The sequence below is a fragment of the Acipenser ruthenus genome, chromosome 44, assembly GCF_902713425.1.
Source record: "Acipenser ruthenus chromosome 44, fAciRut3.2 maternal haplotype, whole genome shotgun sequence".
In the NCBI taxonomy this organism is placed as follows: Eukaryota; Metazoa; Chordata; class Actinopteri; order Acipenseriformes; family Acipenseridae; genus Acipenser; species Acipenser ruthenus.
In genome coordinates, this window is record NC_081232.1 from 7,695,154 (window position 1) to 7,720,944 (window position 25,791).

General features: G+C 37.9%; 1 protein-coding gene across 2 annotated transcripts in view; it reads left to right on the top strand.

The window, feature by feature from the left end:
- Nucleotides 1-10,836: 10,836 nt before the first annotated feature.
- Nucleotides 10,837-25,791, top strand: part of LOC117398802 (CD276 antigen-like) — a 30,056-nt gene continuing 15,101 nt past the window's right edge. The window contains exon 1 of one of the 2 annotated variants that reach the window (XM_059012370.1): nucleotides 10,837-11,734. The gene's annotated coding sequence lies outside the window, so the exon portion shown is untranslated. Of the gene's footprint in view, nucleotides 11,735-23,225; nucleotides 23,516-25,791 lie in introns of those variants that run through there. The other variant, XM_059012369.1, reaches the window with a different exon arrangement.

A 25,791-nucleotide genomic window follows, 5' to 3' on the forward strand; every position in this document is an offset into this window, starting at 1 on the left:
ATCTCTGTACCGACACACAAGAGAAATCTTAAATTCATACCATGTTACACACTGGAGTCACTAAATATTCAAAGACTCGTCTGTCTGTTTATCATTATTATTACACATCACAGCACTCTTAGTTATAGACTATATACTCCAAGAAAGTTTCATGAAATTAAACCCACAAGGAAAGGGCCATTGTGAATGCCTACAGATTCACAACCAGAAAAACTACACTTCCCATGAGCCTCTCTTGCAGGTTCATTTCAGCTACAGGATGCACAGGGTCTCCCTCCCATTTCTCCAGAAGGACCCAGAGCCTGTAGCAAACATGCCAGCTTTGAACCCTTGTGAATACACGCCAACACTGCTTATTATAAACTAACCTGGCTGCACACACACACACACACACACACACACACACACACACGTGCGCGTCGCCTAATTGGGATTGCTGCTGAAATGGGATACAACTCTGGGAGACGGTTCTTCCCAGTGCTGTTGACGTTGTTTAATTGGGACGTCACTTTGTTTAATTGGGATGCAGTATTTTCAAATGATGAATGGAGATCGCTTTTCAGAGCAAGACAGGTGGTGCAGCGCTGTGCAGGCAGTGTGTGATTACACTGTGACTTGAGTACATTGAGTAAAGCACGCTGAGCTCCTGAAGGAGGAAGAGGAGGAGTCTCCTGTGGTAATATATATATATAAATATATATATTCTCTCATTTTGTATGTACTGACTAGAGTTGGTACTGTTAACAAATTTGTTGTTTCACATTGTATTTTAAGAATACATGCTGCTAAAACATTGCTTAATTATATAATAACCGAAGGCTGGTGTCACTTACAATAGAAGGATGCAGTGTTTTTAACTATCGGGAGTTTCTCTTTTTCTCTGAGGTGATTGTGTCATTGTTTGTAATTGGCGCTCCTGATGCAGGTTACGTGCTGCATGTTGTGTTCATTCACTCCACTCAGGATTTATACTATGTGTTCATTATGTAATTGGCAGCTAATTTCCTTGTTTGTCTTTTCAGATATATATGTATGCTGTGTTGGAGAGAATCAGGGGAGAGGTTGAGGCATTGCAATTTCTGTCTGTGAGAAAGGACGGGTGGGGCTGCAGTGTGCAGTGAAGTCTATGGAAAGAAAGTGAGAATATTGATTCTGGTTGTTTTGTGAGCCGTATCGACACCGGATTGTTTGTAGTGAAACAATCTGTTTGAATGCTATTTTGCACAGTAGATTATTGGAAGACTGGAAGTTTTCTTATTGCTGTTTGTGTTTCTTTGTTAAGATTCAGTTTAACCAATCCACCGCAGGGCGGCCGACCTGTTTGTGTGGGGTCTGTGTAATTGCTGTTTGTGTGGGGTCTGTGTAATTGCTGTTTGAAGCCCGATGCCCTTGCGATTCCTCACTCTCGGTACTTTTCTTTATTGATTTAATTGTGTATTTGTTGCTGTATTTTATTAGAACATGTGCTTTTAACTATCTTGCCTGTTTATTGTTTTTGTTCATTAAACGTTGTGTACTGTCTTAATTATAGAATAAATGTAATTTCTAAAACTACAATTTAAAGTATAAACCTAATTTTCTGCAGCTGTGTCAGATCCTTTGCAGGCTGCTCCTCCGGTGGCTTGGGCTGGTACTACACCCCTGACAACTTCACAGGACGCTTTATTGATTAGTAATAGATTAGTAATAGTATTTTGTGTTTCCTTTGTTATTGTTCTTAATTATCTGGTTGAGTTTTGGTGGTTTATTTGATTATTTTACCTACACAAGGTTTATATCTTTATTTATTTGAGTGATTTGTGGCACTAGAATTCATCTTGTTTGCACTTTTCCTGTGGGTTGGACAGAGCTGCGCCTCCAGCCACCCACCCAAAACATAAGTCACATTCAAGCGTTTAAACATTACTAATAGCAGGATTTATTTTTTTCTCAGTTTAGGGGTGTGTAACACAGTACCGGCATTTCTGAATTCAAAAGACTTCTCTACCATCATGTTTCTCAATCCCAATGCAGTGCTATAATATATGTGGGCTTGTTATTGCCATCAGCACTGAAAATGATCACAAGCAAAGTCTTGAGTTCCACCCCCTTTTCTATCCAAACTAGAGAGCGGTTGACTTGAGACACAGCATAGACTACAACTCCCAGAGTGCATTGCAAACAGCACGGGAACTTGCTCTACAGACTTGTAGTTTCAGTTAAAAACGTAGAACGATTGTGTTGAGTTGCGCATTAGACAGGAGTCTGTTAACATGGAGACGAGTTACCAGCCTATCAAAACTCATGAAGTGATTCTTTACCTCTCGAGTCTGGCTGATTTGTTCGTTGTAACAAGGAAACTGGGTTGTCTCTCAACTCATTGAGTGTTATGAAACTGAAGACCGTGTGTGCCATGTTGGATCCAAATTCCCGTTTACTTAGTGCAGGATAAGAACTCTGTGTGAGCCAAAATGGCGTCAGTTACATCCTCCAGACCATAGCTATGATCCAGACGGTGTGTACTTTCTAGAGAGCTGCTTCACGCTGTCAGAAAATCAGATTATAAGCTTGTGCACCATAATTTCTTACAGTTCTTCTTAGTTTACTATGTACGTAACCTTGTGTAAGTCTGCCAAACAAATAAATAATAAAATGAATCACTACTAGTTGTAGCCTCTGTGTGTTTGGTATTTTTTATACACATACAAAATTAATCATATCTATAGTTAACTATTTTGCACAAATTATGATTAATACTTCTAAGTCATCTTGAGTAAAGTCAGCCAAATTACTAAATAATAATAATAATAATAATAATAATAATAATAATAATAATAATATTAATAATATTAATAATAATAGAGATATACACCTAATTTCCAAAATAAATAAATACAAACATCTACTGCTATTGTAACGTTATTGTACCCAAGGCTTAATTATATAACTTGTGATTACATATTGTGATTACAAAGATTACATGACGATTTACAACTACGGATAAATATTTTATAATTCAATAATGACGGCGATTCCTCTTAGTCCACAAGGTGACACGTAGTATCAGCTACGATACAACAACCTTTTAGGAGGATATTGCACATTCTAACGGATGACGTTCTTAAACGTCTATTATATTTTACATTATTAAATATACATTTTCTAAATGTTATTTTACTGTGGTAAATACTAAACATATACACATTTAAACTTTCTTTATATAAAATGTACATGTTGCGGTTATGGGTGTGCTTCAACGTGTGATTGATCACATGACTAATCCCTAAAGGTTTACTGGATAGAAGAGGAATTAGGCAAACAGCGTTTTACTCTGTGCTGAATAAATACCACGAATTAGTTCCACAAATACCACTCGCTCGAGCCTCTCATTTTTGTTGTTGTAAAAAACAATGAGTGACTCCAAATGTATAGAAAAAAAAACACATAAGAAATGCAACTGACTTTTTTAAAAGATGAAATTAAATTAGATTGATACTGATGGCTAAACAATGCTAATGGTTCAAACTGTTATGTTATCTCTAGGATTGTAAATATATATTATTATTTTTTGTCAAACTATATTTAATGTTTATGAACCCAGTCAACCAAATATAGATTCTCCCTAGCTTTTGTGATGTGCAGTTCGTCTCGTTCTTTCTGGTTCAAATAAACCTACGTAAACAATCCTAATGCCGTCTACATTGATTGGTTTTGTGTCATTGAATCAGTGAATCAATTGAATGAAATGAATCGATTCACCAAACTGAACTGAATCAAATGAATCGAGACACTAAAAAGAATCGAGAACTGCCCATCACTGCTCCGCACCACTACCAGGCAAAGGTAGAAGATCACCTATTGTCCCGCCCATCGAGCATGATTGACGGTAGCTCGAAAAGATTGTGCCAAAATGAAAAGACGAAATAAATAAAGAAATAAAAAACGAAATAAATACCTCTTTCAAGCTGCTGCTCCTGCTCTACTCCCCTTCGTCTCCTCCCTCCTCAACACCTCTCTACTTTCTGGTATCTTTCCCTCTGCCTTCAAAAAAGCCTCTATCACTCCCCTCCTCAAAAAACCTACTCTCGACCCCACCTCCCTCCAGAGCTACCGTCCTGTCTCCCTCCTACCCTTCCTCTCCAAAATCCTCGAGCGGACTGTACACCGCCAGCTCTCTGCTTTCCTGTCCAACCAGTCTCTGCTTGACCCTCTCCAATCTGGCTTCCACTCTGCTCACTCCACTGAAACCGCCCTCCTGTCTGTCACCAACTCACTTAAGTGTGCCCGAGCTGCCTCTCTCTCCTCTGCCCTAATTCTCCTCGACCTCTCTGCTGCCTTTGACACTGTTGATCACTCTATTCTACTATCATCTCTTGCTGACCTGGGGATCTCTGGCACTGCTCTGGCCTGGTTCTCCTCCTACCTCTCCAACCGCACTTACCAGGTAACCTGGCGTGGAGCAACCTCCACACCTCACCCTCTCTTAACTGGAGTCCCCCAAGGGTCAGTCTTGGGTCCTCTCCTGTTCTCTCTCTACACCCGCTCCCTGGGCCCCCTCATTGCATCCTATGGTTTCTCGTACCATTTCTATGCTGATGATGCTCAGATTTTCCTCTCCTTCCCCACCTCTGACTCCACCATCTCCTCCCGTATCTCTACCTGTCTGTCTGCTATTTCCTCCTGGATGCACTCGCATCACCTCAAACTCAACCTCTCTAAATCTGACCTCCTTTTCTTTCCCTCCTCCTCCCCCTCCTCTGATCTCTCTATCTCTGTTCCTCTGGAATCTACTACACTCTCTCCCTCTTCCTCAGCTAAGAACCTTGGAGTCACCCTGGACCCCTGCCTCTCTTATTCCCAGCACATCTCCACTCTGGCACGCACTTGCCGATTCTTCCTGAGCAACATCCGAAGAATCCGACCCTTCCTCACCAACTATGCTACCCAGCTCCTGGTCCAGGCCCTGGTACTCTCCCGCCTAGACTACTGCAACTCCCTCCTGGCTGGCCTCCCTGCGTCCGCCACCCGTCCGCTCCAGCTCATCCAGAACTCTGCTGCCCGCCTGGTGTTCTCTCTGCCTCGCTTCGCCCACGCTACTCCACTACTCCGCTCGCTCCACTGGCTCCCGATCACCGCTCGCATCCAGTTCAAGACTCTTGTACTAGCCTACAGATGCCTTGACCAGACTGCACCCAGCTACCTCCAGACCCTCATCTCTCCCTACACCCCCACTCGACCTCTCCGCTCCGCCTGCACTAGAAGACTAGCTCTACCTCCGCTATGCTCCACTGCCTCCAAAGCCCGCTCCTTCTCCACCCTTGCTCCGCAGTGGTGGAATGACCTTCCTACAGATGTCAGGACTGCCCAGTCCCTGACCACATTCCGGCGCCTCCTTAAGACTCACCTCTTCAAAGAGCACCTGTAGAACTCTGTTTGTATCCTGGGACACTATCACCCTTCATGTAAATGTGCTTTATTTTGCTCTTATCTGCCCCCTATTTTACTGCATTTAATCCTGTACTTCAGAATACTGTAATCTGCCAAGTGTTTAATCTGTAGTACTTTGTATTTAATCACATCCTGATGTAACTATCACTATTTAATCATATCCTGATGTAACTATCACTATTATCTGCTGTATTATTGAATTTTGGTTTGTCACACTTGTACTTTGCTTGAACAAAAGTTATTGTATTTCTTGCTCTTATTGTATTACTTGTATTGTAACACTTGAAATGTATTTGCTTATGATTGTAAGTCGCCCTGGATAAGGGCGTCTGCTAAGAAATAAATAATAATAATAATAATAATAATAATAATAATAATAATAAAGAAATAGATAAATTATTAAATATATTTCAGTTTCTACTTATTTATGTATTTATTTCGTTTTTTATTTATTTAATTATTTATTTCGTATTTTATTTTTTAATTTTTTTATTTTTTAGTTTTGGCACAAATTATCCTCCATACTATCGCGAGTGCTGGGAGTCGCTTCCGGCGATGTATTTTACAGCCACAGTCACATTTAAATTCGGGTTCTTCTCTTTGCTTTACATTCTTATTGTGTGTTTAAAATTCTACACTCGCGTTGTTTCATTTGTGTATTTATATTGTATCGCGGAGTAGTATAATGGATTCTGTTTTCATGTATGGGAATTATTCACGCACTCGATTTGCTTGTGTTGTTCTTTGATTTTGGGTTTCAGGATCCCGTTACTCTTCCCAGTGGTGACTCTGTTAGCATAATGATACAAAGCGGTATTGCGCCGGTGTGAAGTGATTGTTCTGCAAATCCTGTCACTGTTTTATACTCCGTTTGTCGCTGCCACAGCTGGAGCTGCTGGAGTGCTTAGTGTATTGACCAAATGTAAACCTAAAAAGGTAATTTCAAAATCCCACATACCGCGGAGAAACCCAATTGAAAGTTCTGTACATGGTTCAGACCATTTTCAAAACAGAAACCAGGTTACATACGAGCACACAGAACAATGGCACAATACAAGCTGAATCAAAAGCATGCTAATAATAATAATAATAATAATAATAATAATAATAATAATAATAATAATAATAATAATTACGTGATTGGCGTCGTGTCGCCATAGACTTTCACTTTATATTGGGTGGCAAGTTGCACAGAAACCGGACCTGGTTAGTGACAAAAAATAAATAAATCTCTGTCTATTTCAGAACACCAATAATATATTCAACATGCATCTCATTGGCGGTTTAGAAATGAGTATTTCAGTTCAACTATCACAAACTGCCCCCCCCCTCTCTCTCTCTCTCTCTCTCTCTGTCTCTCTCTCTCTCTCTCTCTCTCTCTCTCTCTCTGTACCTTTCTCGTGCTTCTCGTTGCCTCAGTCGTTCAAAGGTTTTGTTCTTTTCGGGAGTGGCTCAAAAGGTCGGTTTTCTTGTTTTTAGCTAGGCAAACGAGAGGCATTTCTGTGCGAAAACACTTTCACTTTCACTCTATCAGTGCCATCGTAACAGGAGTTGAGAGGAGGGAGGAGCGAGCGGAGAGTGTCACTATAATGAACGAGAAATGAAATGCTGATATTTGGATGAATAATAAGAGCTCTCGATCCACATGTTTAGGTTTCATAAATCCTCCGAGAATACAATATACAGCTCCGGCCAGACGCGTTGCATCCCCCTCTATATAGAATGAACTAATTGTGCTTCATAAAGTCTATGTATTAATATCAATGTGGGGACAACATTTGAGAAAATGTCTCCACAAAGATAGTATCTCTTGAAGAAACGACGTTGTGCGGACTTTGTAAAACACCTTTGTAGAACGAAATATGCCTTCAAAAAAAAGTGCCAAAATATTTAGTTTGTTTTCGACTTTCACCCTGTGTGCAGTTTTGTCTAATTAGAATTCAATGAGAAGTCCTCACAAATTTAGGAATTTTCAAGCTAATTTTCCGGTCCCGTTATATGAGGCGACGTTAAGGCCATAATTCAAACTGACACCTCATTATTATTTATTTCTTAGCAGACGCCCTTATTCAGGGTGACTTACAATTGTTACAAGATTACAAGATCACATTATTTTTACATACAATTCCCCATTTATACAGTTGGGTTTTTACTGGAGCAATCTAGGTAAAGTACCTTGCTCAAGGGTGCAGTGTGGAGTAGTGGTTAGAGCTCTGGACTCTTGAGCGGAGGGTCGTGGGTTCAATCCCAGGTGGGGGGGACACTGCTGCTCTACCCTTGAGCAAGGTACTTTACCTAGATTGCAGTAAAAACCCAACTGTATAAATGGGTAATTGTATGTAAAAATAATGTGATATCTTGTAACAATTGTAAGTCGTCCTGGATAAGGGCGTCTGCTAAGAAATAAATAATAGTAAAAGACAATCTTCATTTTCAGGTGGGAAAAATATTGTACACTCTAAAGCCAGGGAACGTGTGACGGGTTTATAAATGGAACAGCAGGTGCTTAACAGTGCAGCTCATGTGTTCTACTCTTAAACAGCTGTGTTTATCTTTTCAGAAGTCATGTACAATACTACCTGAAGACCTAAGAGAAAGTAGCTGGAGGACAAAATATGTATTGTAAAAGAAGCTTAGTTGACCTGCATCCAATTAAAATAATAATTGAATTACAGTAAAGCAATATATGTGGTTAGCAAAGTGATGGTATGGTTAATCATTTCCATTATGTTTTAGAACCTAATTATATTATTCAATTAATAGCCCTATAACACCAATCTAATGTTATTTAGCAAAGATATGTGTGTATTTCCTAAGAAACATGTACGAATAAACTGCTATAGCCATGTCCAGCATTTCCTTTCTGGTCTCATGTCAGAATATACACCGGTGTTTAAAGCAGCTCGTGCCTCTAAACGCTCCGAGTGTTCAGCAGACCGGCTCGTGCTTCACACAAGGCGCGTGAGTTTTCGGTTCCAATTTTCTTAACACCAGCAGCTCGCGAGTGCCAGAGACTGAGGCGATTGAGACGGACCACTCAAGATTGAGCTCAGGTGATTACTATTTAATTATATAATATATATCATCTATCAACTATATTGTTTAACATTCTTTCGAGCTATGACCCAGACCCGGTTTTTGGGATGAAACAGCATAACAGTCTCGCGTTTTGATTGGTCCATGTCTGTCACATGAATATGTCGTCACACGAGTGGAAAATCGTGCAGGCATTTTTAACATTGTGATCAGAGAGAGTGAGAGATCTGCTTTCCACAACCTTACCATTAAAATATAATGTGGTATTACACTGTACTGATATAACAAACTATGGGTGCTTACTTTATATGAATTATCATGTTATGCACGAATGTAAGAATTGTCTTTCTGTGGTGGTGTACTTTTTTCTTTCAAGTAGCATATATCTATAATCGTTTTTGCGATATATTTTAATATCAAATGTATACACTATTGCAGTTTTGTTAGAGGATACATTAGTTTATCTCTAATGTAATCACAGTTTTACATATAGACTGCCCCTGTTTTCATTTACGTCCCAAATTCTGGGCCGATTTGGTTTGCAGATAGCGTCCCAAATACTGGGCCGCTCTGATAACAACATACCAATTTCTGGGCTGCTCTGGTTTTTAGATAACGTCCCGAATTCTGCATTTTCGAATTCAGGCCAGTTTTTGAGATATTCTGCTCAGCTGACAGCCGAGTTTCTAAGTCATGCATGCACAGTTTACCATAAACTGGACCGTTAATTCATTTAATAGTAACCCTTAGTACATGAATCAAAGTTAATGTATTTTTCCTCTCCCCAGAAAACATTTAGGAACATGGTACACCCAAAAAAAAGGACATCTCATTTGCTTATGTAATGTCCATCAATATATAGTGAGGTGGAGGGGTTTATCAGAACTTTAAGAGACCAGTGCCCTTTAACAACTTCAAATAAATTCTATTGTATTGTATTAGTCAACATTTCCCTTATCTATTCCTGATAGTTTATACTGTAGGTCAGGGGTTTTGAACCTTTTCAGCAAGTCCTGAGCTCAGTGAAGTGTACTGAGGGGCAGGACTGTATCCTGCGCTGCTCCTTCTACAACACAGCCTGGGATGAGAAGTCAGGCGTGATCTGGAGAAGAGTAGAAACGGACCGCATCGTTCACAGTAACAATAACAGGGAGCAGCTTGTCCATCAGCTCCCTCAGTATGTGAACAGGACCAGCCTGTTTGATTCTGAGCTGCAGCGCGGGAACGCTTCACTGCTGCTGAGGAGAGTCAGGGAGGAAGCTTCGCCAATTCCACAAAGTTGCCAGAGAAACCTCACAAAGTCGCTAGATGTCGCTGTTTAGACATTGTGAAGTCACCAAAATGTCGCTAGACAATTTACCACTCCTCTCGGAATCGCTTAACCAGAGTAAACACCCATATAAACAATATTAAATGTGTTAATGATGGCTGATCATTTTAAATGTGTTATATATGTCTGGATTATCTGCCAACACAGAGTTAGTTTAATGAACTTGATTAACATTCTGCATCACTTATCATGGATTTAGTACATTATGTTTGTTTAAATAATTGATGTTGTTTGCTTCCGTTAACAAGGGGGCAGCTGTAGTTATCTGCATTACGATTAGCAGCTCACTCGTGATCTCTGTGGTTCACAGCCACAGCCAGTCTCCCGCAGTAACTTTTCAAAGCTGCGCTGGGCTGAGCAGGATCTGCACAGATTTCTGTGGGTGGAGTTGAGTGACGTCACGAAGCAGCCCTCGCAGAACTGCGGAAATCAGCCGCACAAGAACGCCTCCACTGATCCCACAGTGTTGTGTAATAATATACAGATAGAGACTTTAGAAGCTGGGGGGTGGGGTCCCGCAAGAACGAAAAAAAATACAACACAGGACAGGCTCTGTTTGATAAACTGTAACTTTAGTCAAACTTGTTTTGAATTTCACAGCCAATCAACTAATGGGAGAGTCAGCGGGCAGCATCAACGCCATTGGCTAATCATCAGCCAATGGAGTTGTTGATACCGCCCACTGGCTGTGATTGACAGTAGTAGTTTCAGCAGAGTGGAATGTAAAAAGAACAGCAGCTCGCGTCACATCGAAATGCAAACAAAGCAGAAAAGGAAACGGGCAGAGTGAAATGAAAAGTGGCAAAAGAGAAACAAACAAATAAATAAATAAATGATTAATGAATTGATTCCTAAGCCAGCAGTGTGGAGTAGTGGAGGGTCGTGGGTTCAATCCCAGGTGGGGGACATTGCTGCTGTACCCTTGAGCAAGGTACTTTACCTAGATTGCTCCAGTAAAAACCCAACTGTATAAATGGGTAATTGTATGTAAAAATAATGTGAAATCTTGTAACAATTGTAAGTCGCCCTGGATAAGGGCGTCTTCTAAAAAATAAATAATTTATTTATTTTTAATTTTGCTATGTAATATCCTCCATAGGAACAGGCCACAATGAAATAATCAGATATGCGTCACACTCGTTAAACCTGCAGGGAAGTCAAAATTGTACAGTTGCGAGTCCTGACTGCATTAGCAAGAATGTCCACAGACGGCGCTCATGATACAATTGGAATAACTGCAGGCTCGGATACGTCATCACACCCATATCACGTGACAATTCGAACTCGGACATCCCCTCTAGAACACACTGAAATCGAAACTAAAAAAAGGTCGTTATTTTCCTGTATTTTGTACACAGTGATAGCTTCGTGTTTAATTTTGTTGCTTTTGCCAACTATAGTACATGTTAAAAAAAATGTAATCTAATTAGACTCAAACATATTTTGCTATCGAAGGGTATTTACCACGAGCATTTCCCCGTCTTCAAAGCCAGACCGCCGCAAGAAAACAAGGGCAGGATAAAGACAAAAATAAATTAACAAATATAACGAGACAAAGCATTGCCTTTGCAAACACTAAAACACATCTTTAAAACACTTTGCCTAAACGGTTGCCTGTACTCTCGGTGCGTCTCTCTCCGCTCAAGTCGAGTTCTGCTCTTCCTTCTTGTCATGTCAGCGCTAGAGGAGCCATTTCATTGGTTAATATCCGTTCATTACCTGCGTGTCTGGGCGGAGTCTTCATACTTTTGTTCAGCGGCATTTATTATTCCAAACCCTTGACTCCGCTCAAATAGCACCCTTATGACGATGCTGCTGCTGCTAAAAGAAATTGAATTGGCTGTCGCGCTGACAGGAGGAGCAGACTCGTCTGAAGAAGGCAGTGACAGAAGACTGTAACAGGGTATCGGCTGTGTGAACACTGCAGACACGCGTGGAAAGGTAAAGTGTTTTAAAGTTGTGTTTTTGTTGTTTGCAAAAGCAATGCTTTGTCTCGTTATATTTATTAATGTATGTGTTTATTTATTCATTCATTTCTGTCTTTATCCTGCCCTTGTTTTCTTGTGGCGGTCTAGTTTTGAAGACGGGGTAATGCTCGTGCTCAATACCCTTCGATTGTAAAATCTGTGTTTTAAATACATGATTTATTTATAAAAACAAAAAGCAAAATGTGTTTTGTTCAGCCTGATTCGATTATATTTTATATATAAAATGCGTTTTGTAATTTCGCTTTTGTGTTTTCTATATATTTATTTATTGTTAAACATGTCGCATATAATATTAAGGTGAGCAGACTTGAACTTTTGGACGGGACAGTCCCTCTTTTGGAACACTGGTCCCATTGTCCCCAGTACCTTGGGACGCTCATTTTGTCCCGGTGTTTTCCCAGAGCATCGTCGCGCCGGTAACAGAATATTGTATTTTCATGCAGGCTACTGTTGCCATATCTAACTTATTACAGAACAGCGGGAAGTGAGGGTGCTGGTGGTGCGGCCGCACCGGGAATTTAACTAGTTTATGAATGAGCATTTGCACTGTCTGCAAGAAAGTCAGGAATGAACTGTTTCAACCAATTGTATTGCAGTGTGGGTGCTGGCTTTTAATGTTTCAACCAATTAGCACTAGGCATTGCTATGCAAGGGCAGACAGCCCCAAGCACTGTCATGTGAGAGACAGTGTTTACAGATCCTGACCTAGCAGCCTCGGTTTCGCTATGATAACTGTGCTTAACAATGTCGGATGGCAAAACATAAAAAAAAATCTCCAACTTCTAGAACCACTTTTAAAACATGTCAATATATTTCTCAATAAAACAAACCATAACCTTCCTGCGTTTCTTTATAGTAGTAAGGATAATCCGCATTCCCTATGCCTTATTTTAATTTAATTAAACCAAAGAAATGGTACTTTAACTTTGTATTGTTAGTGCTGCTGTCTTCTGTGTCATGATCTTTATTATTATTATTATTATTATTATTATTATTATTATTATTATTATCATTATTATTATTCACTATACCCTTTTGTAACTGTTACTGCAACAGCCCAGGTAAATGACGCACGATTATTTCCAGCAGTACTAGTACGGTATTTGTGATTTTTTTTTCTTTAATAATGGCTTCAAGTAGAAAGTGACATTTATTTTTTCGATAAGAACTGAAGAAGAGACGCTCAACCGTTAAAGGAAGTCAGATTAACAAGATACGTCTGTTTCAATGGATGACGAACTGCACGTTTACTGTGTAGCCTCCAGCAGTAAATAGTTTTTTTCCAGTGACCATTGTTGATTGTTACATTTTGACTTGATTGACCTGAGTGTGGAGTAGTGGGTAGGGCTCTGGACTCTTGACCGGAGGGTCGTGGGTTCAATCTCAGGTGGGGGACACTGCTGCTGTACCCTTCAGCAAGGGTAAGAGCAAACCCAACTGTATAAATGGGTAATTGTATGTAAAAATAATGTGATATCTTGTAACAATTGTAAGTCGACCCAGATAAGGGCGTCTGCTAAGAAATAAATAATAATAACAACAATAATAATAATAAGCTTCTGTAATACAGAACTACTAACGGTGTAATCTCGCCTGTTTAAAAACTAACTGAACAGACCTGGTGTGCGGTAAGAAATCAGTTCAATTACGAGCAGATAAAGCCTAAAAATATATATTTGAGTTTTGTTTTGTTTTTGTTTGAAATCAAAACGTTAGCTTTTTGGATATTGTTTTTATATAGCGTAGTTATTGCAAACATTTAAATACGTGTCGTTTCTGAACAGGCTACATAATTGCAAATAGTCGACTGCAATGGCATTTATACAACTGTTCAGTTTGTGATTAGACCTATAAAACATGTCAAATAGAATGAAAGCAGTTTATCACCGAAGACTATAGAATGTATTTTACTTGCATTTTACTATTTTAAAAGACATCTACAGCACAAAACAGGCTGTGTTTAGTATGTCATTGGATTTTATTCATGTAACCTCTGATTTGCAACTTTGTGCCGCTGTGTCTTATTCCTTATGAAACTCACTTGGTCTGTGCATATTCTGATGGTGATGCTGTAGGAGCGAGCAGTTTATAGAATGGTCTGTTAGAATGAGATGTATACTGTACCACATACATAAATGAAACAAAATATATTTGTTTTAGCTTGATTGATTTCTTTGTTACAAAGGAATATAGATAGAGAGAGAGATAGATTTAAACTGCCGTCTGTCTTGTGTTTCCAGTTGCAAGCTTCTGTCTTGTTTGTCCTATAGTAACCCCTGTTCACTTTCAGCTGCAAAACTATACATTTACATGAAATGCAAAAAAAATAACAATAATTCCACACCATCTAAGGACATACAAATAAATATATGAGAGTACATTCGGTGGTGTGATGAGGGCATGTCTATGACATCACCTGCACATGCACAGCTGGCTTTAAAACCACTTACTAGAGAACAAGTAGATTATTGGGTTAATTGAATCCGACTAACATCTGATTAGCCTGAATTAGTTAAACCAGCTACGAGGAACAGGGCCCAGGGGTCTTCCCAGTTAACACCTACAAAAATGCTATTCTTGTATGCAACAGCAGAGGGAACAGAGACATTGTCACTTTGAATAAGAGACCTGATCTTCTTATTGTTATTCTTTTTGTTATGAAAAAGGTAATCATGTCCTATAAATATATCATTTGCACCTTTGGTTGCACTCTGTAAAAGCATTCTAACAGCACTGGGAATGGCATCAGAAACAATAGCATATTCCTTAACTGTGACAGGAAATGGAAATTCGGATAAAAACTCTGCAGAACTGAAAAGTTGGCCTGTAAGGTTAAGAAGATGACTAAGTAAGAGTATATTCTTATCAAACCAATTGGGAAAAAATAAAGACTTATTTTTGTATCTAATATCTCTGTTGTTCCAAAGGAAATATTTATGAGGTGAGAAGTTATGTTTATAAATTAGAGACCAGCATAAAATAATCTGTTTACAGAAATTTGAACGTTTTTTATAGGAATTTTATTAATATCATAATTACATAAGAGTATGAAATTTAAGCCACCTAAATTATTAAAGACGTGGGCAGGAATACAGTTCTAAATTGAGGCAGGAAAAAAATAGGTTTAATCCATTTAATTTTAAAAGTCTTGTTTAGGGAGGAAAAGTCTAAAAAGTTTAGACCCCCAGATTTATAATCATTCATTAAAACAGATTTGTTTATATAGTGGGTCTTGTTTTTCCAAAGGAAATTAAACAATGTTCTATCAATTTTTTGGCATATTTCATCAGAAACATGAAGTTATAGTGCCGTGTAGATCAGTCTGGATAAATCATCCGCCTTAGCCACTAAACTTCTTCCCCTCAATGATAAATCTCTTTGCAGCCATACATTGAGTTTGTGTTGTACACTGATAATGAGTGGGTTAAAGTTTCTGGAGATTCTTGAGAGTTGGTCTTTATTAATGTTGATTCCCAGGTACTTTACATTTTCTTTTACAATCTCTGCATCTGTACATTTATTAGCTGTGTGGAGTAGTGGTTAGGGCTCTGGACTCTTGACCAGAGGGTTGTGGGTTCAATCCCATGTGGGGACACTGCTGCTGTACCCTTGAGCAAGGTACTTTACCTAGATTGCTCTAGTAAAAAAAAAAACAACTGTATAAATGGGTAATTGTATGTAAAAATAATGTGATATCTGTATAATGTGAAATAATGTATAATGTGATATCTTGTAATAATTGTAAGTCGCCCTGGAAAAGGGTGTCTGCTAAGAAATAATAATAAAAATATGTCTGCTAAAAAATGTCTGCTAAAAAATAATAATAAAAATATTAACAGAGAGGCGCTCACATTTTTTATATTGCGGAACAAACTGGAAGCTTTTGAAAAGAGGAATATTGCATCAATAGCTTTTGATACTTGTGTTTTGTCTCTTAAGAAAAGTGTTGTATCATCAGCTAATTGACTAATAAAGACAATTTTATTGGCAATTGAGATTCCTTCTATTTGGCTTTTCTTAATTTGAATTGTTAATAGTTGCATGGCTAATAAGAATAAGCCCTGCCGAATACCCCTGTTTGCATTGAATCATTGAGAGGTTCCATGTTGTAATTTGATGGAGCAATTACCATTTCTATGAATGGCTTTAATGAAGCCTTCACCAAAACCAAAAAGATCAAGGGCTTTAAAAATAGAATGTGTCAAAGGCTTTATAGAAGTCTAAGAAAAGAACAAGGCTGTCTTCTGATACAACATCAGAGTAATCCAAAATATCAAGGACTAGTCTAATAGTATTTGCAATGTGTCTATGTTTCATAAAACCAGATTGTGATTTGTCAATTATATTATTAAGAACATTCTTAATTTTCTTTGCAAATATTAGAGCCATGATTTTATAGACAAATAGGATGCCAATTGTCCTCTTTTGAGGGTTTTGGAATTAAATTCATTAAGCCTTGTGTCATAGAAGCAGGAAGACAACCCAATTCAATGCTCTCCAAAATACTTTGTGAAGGAAAGAAGCCAGTCCTTTGGAAAATGCTTTATAAAGTTCGGAAGTGAGCCCATCATTACCTGGTGACTTATTACTTTTAAGGGTTCTAATGCAATCTACAACATCCTCTTGTGATAGGGGAGCATCACACAGTTTTTTGTTATTCTCATCAATTGTCTTTATATTTTCTTCAGTTGATGCAAAAAAAGTATTCTATTGAATCCAAAGAGATCTTAGATTCATATATGTTTTCACCCTCTTTATTGAGATCCATTTACACCGAATTTAGCAAGTAGTTGGAATTCTTAGAACCACTTGAAAGTTGAATGCTTGGTCTTAAGCACAGCAGCAAAAAAACTATTTTTAGACACAGTGCATGGATTAGGGGTATATTATCAATATACCAAAGGATTTTTAAGGATGACAAATAATACACCCCAAATAAATAAATAAATAAAATAGAAAGAATTATCTACATGATGGTGTTTAGATTTGCAGCCTTGCCATACACCATATTGTCTCATTAACATTAGGTTTTGATCAAAACGTACCCTTGTGTTAAAAAAAAAAAAAAAAAAATAATAATAATAATAATAATAATAATAATAATAATAATAATAAGGACCAGTGGGTTGTGGTGAAATGTAAAACCCAATAAGATCCCAGTGTCACATGCCTGCTTATTTAACTTTAGCAATTGAGGAAACTGTAATCTCTGCAATTAGATTTTGCACCGAAAACATATTCCAGCAACAGTTTCACTTCCCAATACAATCATTCTATTAACCTGAAATATAAACAATTTAACACATTCAACCAGACCTCTAAATAGGTCAAGGGAAAATATCTCCTCTCAGCTGGGCCCCCTGTCTTGTAAGTAGAATTCCCTACAAGTAATAGTTCTAATATGGATTGTCTTACAATAATTATTAGTAAAAGCATATGGTGAATAAAGCAATTAAACATTTTCATTTAGGGACAACATGTGAGATGTATTTACTACAGATCATAACACTTTATTGTTGTATGTCTTTCTATTGTCACGTGACCAAAAACATGTTAAATGTATAAAAGGCAGGTTAGACAAATAGACAATCTATTGCCATTTAGATGTTATATACCTGTCTATGTATTATTAAAGCAGTTTAAAAAAGGGATGTGTTAATGAAGACGCTGTGGTACTAACTTGCCCGATGACCTTACCACGATAACATTTTTTAAGACGAGACATGTTCAGGTGCTAGACATGTACTAGCCTAGTAGGCTACTTGTAGTTAACAACTCTATATAATCAACAGTTTAAATATTGTCTTTCAGAAATTATCCTTTGTAATTAATTTATTATCTTTTTATACTGAAGCTATTCAACAATAAGTTAGTATTCCTTAATTTAGTTGCATATTATTACTCTCATTGCATACTACAATCGATAACTTGATGACCTATGATTATTTATTATTATTATTATTATTATTATTATTATTATTATTATTATTTACCGGCTGCCTTTATCCAAGGAGCTGTTTTCATACTAAATAAAAGCAAATACAATTGTATCTCCCAGCTCAACACCCCAAAACACCCAATCTATTTATTCATTATTGCTTATTATGTGTTTATTTTGCTTCCGTCTCAAATAACTCTTAAGATATTTAAATAGGTAGACTATAGTATTTGTAATGTTGGATTGATACATTAAGGTTTAGGCTTTTATTTGAATATGAACAGAAAGAAACAATATGAAACAATATGCATAATGTATAAAGACAGCAGATATCTGAACCTGCTTCTGAACAAGATAAATCTATACCTTATTTTTAACAGTAAAACATAAGCAAATAGTAAAAGAGAAACCTCCTGTAGTTCTATACTGTACATGTTTGATATGCATCAAATAAAGATAACCATGGCCCCGACGTTACATAAGATTTTTTGGTACCGACTGGTGTCAAAGAAAACTTTTCTTTCATAATAATACATCACAAAGTACCATTTGGGAAGTTTAAACAGACAGTAGACTACAATCTACTATTATTATTCAAATATACACATAACTCTTCTCCTTGTTCCCCTCTTTATTTTTGTGGCTCTGGCATAGGACTAGTAAGTGGTATATAATCAGAATATGGTATGTGTACCACAACTTGACCTGTGTAACGTCAGAAAATGGGACGCTGTCCTTGCTTTGATTGACTACTGCATAAGTCACTAAGAACAAGCCAAATTATAGTTCATCTCCCAAATCCTAGATGTTTACAATGTACCCTATTTGTTGCTCATCAGTTAAAGTCACATACATTTGATGAATAGTGAAATATTATATAAAAATTACTTTAAGGGACCAACTCAGTACATCGTACCCCTTTCAGGTGGACATTTGCTTGTTTTCTGAGCTAAAATCATTTACACATACCCAGATCAAGCACAGTACAAGGTGGACCATTTTTAAACACCTACCCCCAAAATAACACCAACCCGGTGTTACAAACCTACCAACATAACAATTTTGGGGGAATATGAAGTTAAACAAATCCACGCATCAATCCATTAAAAAATTAAAGTATGTATAACTTAAAGTATGGAAATTTTTAACACAAACTTTGGGGCGACCTGTCATATTCTGACATTCACAATACCGGGGAGCATTTAATTATTTTTTATATGAATAAATTCAATTTAATGAGAGCTCAACAATAAAGAGTGTATACAATAATTTAAGGAAATAAGGCATTCTGGGCGTATAGATATCTGCGTTTATCATGTAAATAAGGATGTATTTATTTATGTAATTATTGACACCTAAGGTTCAAACCTGTATATCCACATGCATTAAAAAAATAAAACATAGCACCTGGAGCACATTGTAAAAGCATATTGTAATTATGTTCAGTAAAATAACACATTGAAAACGTATCTATAAAGGAGGAGTTTCTAATTTAAGGTACATGATGACTGCACCTATCATCTCACAAATACCAGGGTTTGTTCATGATTCTTAAATACACAAAGTAAAAATAATGCACTTGTGTTTTTTGGGTGTATATAGAGCATACCAAATATTGTAAAACATGTACCTCAAGAAAATAAATCCACAATAAAGTATTGGAGACTGACCCCATTTCTTTGGAAAGATATAGGCAGGTTCACCAGACCACTCCCCCGAAGAAAGGGATGTCCCTCATTTCTGAAAAGATCTTTGGTTAGAGCTGGGGTCTCTCTCTCTGAAAAGCTGTTCCGTGCCTTTTTCAGGGAATCTAAATACATTACAAAAACCGTAGGCCTTATTCTTTAGTGGAATGCTATACTTTACTTATATTTTCTTTACTCTATATTTAACATGTTTAGAACATGTTAAACTCTGTTCTGTTTTATTCAGGTATATTCAATTCAATAAGCTTTTATTGGTATGACGAGAATAAACAAGAATTGCAAAAGCAAATACATATACCTGTTTGTTTATAGTTAAACGTCGGCTTAGTTATTTCTATTTTCTTTACGCGGTATTACATGCAAAAAATATTCTCGCATTTTGTTAATGTTCATGCGGTATATTTTTAAAATGTCTTTCATTTTAGCATTTTTAATTTTATTTGCTTCAGGATAAAAATGTTCTCTCATTTTTAGCTTTTTTTAAAAAAAAATAAAAACAAACAAACATGATTAAACAGTTTTTGTTTATAGAATTGTTTCCAGGTTTTAATCTTAACGAAAGTAAGCAATCTCCTTAATGATAATGTTTATTTCCCCAAATAACCCCTTCAGTTGTATTTATTTAATTTAACCCAAAACTCTAATATACCTATTTGGAAGGCTCTGCATCTCTTAGGCTCTGAAACAGCCCCACACACATACCGGTCATTTTGGCTCAATGACCTTTGCGCCTTCTGCCTTTCTGGCTAATTTAGACCAGATGTATTCTCCAGTTGCCTGTAAAAAGGGCTGGAGACCCTTCTGGTCAAATGCTGTGTTAACTCATTAGAGTGAATCCTCCGTGTCTCCCTTCACTCCTTTGGGCCCAGACAGGATAGCCTTATCTGATAAAGCCATGCATTCTAAAAACCTCCTTTGATTTCCCCTCACCCATGTGTTGTTCTACCTTGCCTCCATGCTGGGCCTGTGAGCTAGGGCCCTGGGACATCCCTATGATGGGAATACATGAGGACAAAATAAGACCAAGTTTTTGTGCAGTACTTCAAATAAACATTACCATTAAAATGTAAGGATGTAGTTAATGCATACCCTATAAGGAACCTTTCAAATATTTATTGGAAGTATACATGACTTCAAGGCAATATTGCATTTTTTATTCAACCAAAATACAGAAATGCACATAGGTTAATATGCATTAAAACATACAAACACTTGCACACACCCTTTATTTAGGATATATATATATATAGTGTTGGTTTAAGAAAACAAAAATGTGAAAGGGCCATATAATCCAACTGGATGGTGAACAAAGTACTCATATAATGGAAAGTGTCTGGGATTTAAACTAAAGAGGGGTTAATGAATACATTTGTAAATGATCATGGGGTGTAAATTAAGGTATAGTAAAAAAATAGAAAGATTGGTTTAAAATAATTATTATTATAGGACATATAGAAAACTTTGGGGCATTAGGACCCTGCAGAGATGATTAGAGTCACGGGTGAAAACATTTCTGACTAATCTTTTGAAGGCCGCGGTATATTCAAGTGAGATAACCACCTGTTTTCTAAACAACAAAACTAGACTACACGACTCCAGGATTGATGATTTTGCAAAAGTAACTTCCTATCTAATTATTATCGGCTTTCAGCACACATATACCCCCAACTCTGTTTATTAGGTGTAAAATCGAATGACGCATATTCTCGCTGGGTGTGTGTTTCGTGCGCATATGCGGTGTAAAGGAATCGCCCCCCTATTCACAGAACGAGTTTTTGGAGTCATTTAGCGGCTGAATCTTGAAGCGGGCACATGTCTGAGAGGGAGAGAATTCGGGCTGTAGTTGTGCAGAGCAGGTGGGTTTTTTTTTTGGAAAAACGGTGACAGAGAGAGAGAGAGCGCACTTTTTCAGAAATTGTACTCTGGTAGAATTTGTTTTGTTTTTGTTCTTTTTTTTTATAAATATTTAATTTAATATCTGTTTTATTTTGTGATACACTGTTTTAAACTTTATTTTTCATTAAGTGTCTATATATATATATATATATAATGAGATAAGTGACAATATCTAAAAAAATATAAATTATAAAAGGGGTTATTACATCAGTGCAATGCGATTACTGTGTGTAATGTTTGTTTAAATGCTTTTAAATGCTGAATAAGGTGTTCTTTTTTTTTTTGTTTTTTTCTTTATGCTTTTAATAACTTCTTTTTAAATTTTCTGTTTTCATTAAGTGTGTCTTATGTAAAAAAAAAAAAAAAAAGACTTTAATGTTGTCTGCACCAAGCAGAAGTTAACATAAGCATTTATAAAAACTAGGGTAGCCCACTATCCCCTGATTACATAAATAACATATTAAACATGGATTTTTTGTCCATATCTTATAAAAAGACGTGCCATAAGTTTATATATATATATATATATATATATATATATATATATATATATATAATATATATATATTCAATAAGCATATCTGTCTTGTAACCATCATAAAATCCATGCCCCCCTCATTATATATTCATAAATTCATAAATCCACGCCCCCTCATTATATATTCATTAATTCATAAATCCACACTCCCTCATTATATATTCATATATTCACACCTATAAGGTCAAAAAAGGTCAAAAGGGTCATCAGTCAAACTTTTGACAGAAGCTATAGTAATATTACTACTGCTGTCTTCCAGGCAGGTGTCAGTGCAGTCTAGCTGTCTTCCAGGCAGGTGTCAGTGCAGTCTGTAGCTGTCTTCCAGGCAGGTGTCAGTGCAGTCTGTAGCTGTCTTCCAGGCAGGTGTCAGTGCAGTCTAGCTGTCTTCCAGGCAGGTGTCAGTGCAGTCTAGCTGTCTTCCAGGCAGGTGTCAGTGCAGTCTAGCTGTCTTCCAGGCAGGTGTCGGTGCAGTCTAGCTGTCTTCCAGGCAGGTGTCAGTGCAGTCTAGCTGTCTTCCAGGCAGGTGTCAGTGCAGTCTAGCTGTCTTCCAGGCAGGTGTCAGTGCAGTCTGTAGCTGCCTTCCAGGCAGGTGTCAGTGCAGTCTAGCTGTCTTCCAGGCAGGTGTCAGTGCAGTCTAGCTGTCTTCCAGGCAGGTGTCAGTGCAGTCTAGAGGTCTTCCAGGCAGGTGTCAGTACAGTCTAGCTGTCTTCCAGGCAGGTGTCAGTGCAGTCTGTAGCTGTCTTCCAGGCAGGTGTCAGTGCAGTCTAGCTGTCTTCCAGGCAGGTGTCAGTGCAGTCTAGCTGTCTTCCAGGCAGGTGTCAGTGCAGTCTAGCTGTCTTCCAGGCAGGTGTCAGTGCAGTCTGTAGCTGTCTTCCAGGCAGGTGTCAGTGCAGTCTCGCTGTCTTCCAGGCAGGTGTCAGTGCAGTCTCGCTGTCTTCCAGGCAGGTGTCAGTGCAGTCTAGCTGTCTTCCAGGCAGGTGTCAGTGCAGTCTAGCTATCCAGCAGGCTTTCAACTCCAATACAGAGAGGAAAGGGCGTAACTGTAGGAATGGGAGGGCGGGCTTAGATCTGTGACATCATCCAACTTGAATGACGCCACGCCTCCAAGTTTCGAGTCCGACTCAATACTACAGACTATTCAACAATTGTACATGTCCTGATAAATTATAATAAGAATAAGACCCCAATAAATAAATATGTTAACCAAATAATAATAATTTTAATAATAATAACCTTTTCTCTACGTGTATGTCGTTTCTATTCTAATTATGTTAGAGACTATTTTTAATTCCCTTTACTTGGAATGAATCCAGACTGTGCAGCGGAAGGTTACCTCCGGTCCCGGTGATCTGTCAAAGAGCTCACTAGTATAAGAACGCTTATCGAGTGAGTCTGTTTAACATACAAGGAAGCTGCATGTTTGTGGATCGTGTGCTCATCAGCGGTGAAGGTTACATCCCCAAGAGCTCACTATAAGAACGCTTATCGAGTGAGTCTGTTTAACATACAAGGAAGCTGCATGTTTGTGGATCGTGTGCTCATCAGCGGTGAAGGTTACCTCCCCAAGAGCTCGCTATAAGAACGCTTATCGAGTGAGTCGGTCTGGTAGAACTGGAAGCTGCGTGTTTGTGGATCGTGTGCTCTCAGGTGTTGAAGGTAAAGTGTTTTAAAGTGTATTTGTTTATTTGTAATGTTTGCAAAGTGAATACTGTGTGTCTCGCTATATTTATTAATTCATTTAGTCCTTTAACACAGAGAGGGAATAATAACGGAGGTATATTCGGGAAAGACGTTCTGTAGTCTGCCCGTTAATCGCAAATAAATCAATAATAATCATAATTCATATTTATCGTGCTGTCAATAGTCTTTGTAAAATGTCGATTTGATTTTGTATTGACCTCTTGATGGACTTTTGCAAGTTGTGTTTTTTTGCTCGGGGGCACAGAAAATCGATGCAGTTTGAAGTTATTTTTATGGTGGGGGATGCACTTCATATAGTATTTTATTGACCTGCGTTCACCCTCGAGTCTAACCCTGGGTAAATTGTCTAGCAACGTTTTTGTCGACTTCAGAATGTCTAAACAGCGACAGGTAGATACTTTGTGAGGTTTCTCTGGTAACTTTGTGGAATTGGCGAAGCTTCCTCCCTGACTCTCCTCAGCAGCAGTGAAGCGTTCCCGCGCTGCAGCTCAGAATCAAACAGACTGGAAGCGCTGCGGCCAATCGTGAAAAGGCTTCTAGTTTTTGAGATACCCCTCCCCACGGTAGAACAAGCCACAAACTAATTTTTTTTTTAAGATTTATATGTAAGAAGTTTGAAACGGATGGTTGCGGTGAGCTGAAACGGTGGCAGAACAGTTTTTTTTTTCACACATTTTCAGGATGACGCCCCTTTTGAAAAAGAACGCTCAGAGACCAAATTCCAATCATGTGTAATCTTGTGTACAGGGCAAGTTACATTTGACAGAATGAGCTAACAGTTACATCACATTATATACATAAATATGTGGATATGTATATACATACATATATCAATTAAAGATCAGAGGGTAGTTTATGGTATAGTTTATTTTATATGGAGCCCATTTGTATGTTTTTTTTTTTTTACATTTTACATTTTAGTCCTACTAATAAACCCTAAGAAATTATGCCCCTTTTTAAAATTAAATTCAGTGTTAAAATTATATATATATATATATATATATATATATAGTCCTCATTTTATGCTTATTTTTTTAAACATTTCATTTACACTTTAAACAAACTAGATATTAACTAAAGCATCTCGCACATCAATTTATTCCTGCATAAACTACTCTTCAAAGAGTGATAACATCAATTTGATAATAAAAAAAACACTTTAGTGTATTAACTCCTTGTTGTAGCTGCCTGCACATTCCTAATCTTCGTCACTTTCAATATCAATTACTTTGGTGTCATTGTGAGGGTTGAAACAGGCCTTGCAAGCACACAACTCTATACATGACAAGCCTGCTGCATGGCATGAACATTTGCTGTTCAGTGTGCAGTCATGGTCTGTGCAATACTGTGGCAGTCTGGCTCGCAGTGGTGAGGTTGATGACGTCATGGACCAGGAAGTAACTCTAACCAAAACAGTGGATGGGCGGGTGAAGCTGAATGCAGTTGCATTCAGCGTATTTAATAAACAAACAAATGATTTTAACAAAAAACAAAACAAAAGGGCACGAGGGCCAAACGAATAAACAAACAAACAAGTAAGTGTCGTGCTGGATAATCCAGCACGTTTTAGTAATTGTTTTTTTAAATGTTGTTCTTTCTCTCCGCTCCCGGTACTCTCCTCTCTACACTCCACCCCGAGTGCAGAGAGCTGCAGGTTTATATACTCTGGCCGAGGGATTAACTAGTTGTTAATTATCTTATTACCCCTTGGCCAGAGTCTGCACGCGTTTGGTAAGGATGCGTGACTGTCAGCTAGTTAAATAATCAGTAGCTGATCAGTCATGCATCCTCACAGGGTTTTTAAATATAATAATAAAAGACGCGGCGCTTTTATCCGCGCTGCAAACAAAAATACAAATAATAATACATAGGGGCGGGACACTCCGCCGCAAATACAGATGTGTAATTTCCCTCACTTTAATGGGAGCAGGTTCTCCTTCGAACATCTTTGGCTGCAGATGTCCCTTTTGATCTAATTCCCAACCGTGTCCAACAGGATCTATAATGTCAAAGTTAGGTTATGACTGTGACACCAGATCGCAGTCTGGTACTGAGCCCGAAGAACATGTTGCTTAAATGCTTTTTCAGTTGGTGGTAGCTGAGCAGCAGATATGTCAGTAGTGATTGACATGCTGTACCTGAGCTCATCAAGTGTGGTGCATTGTTTGCTAGTTTGACCATACAGCATTAGTATAAACTGTCGGGCTGTGGAGAAAACATCATCACGTGAA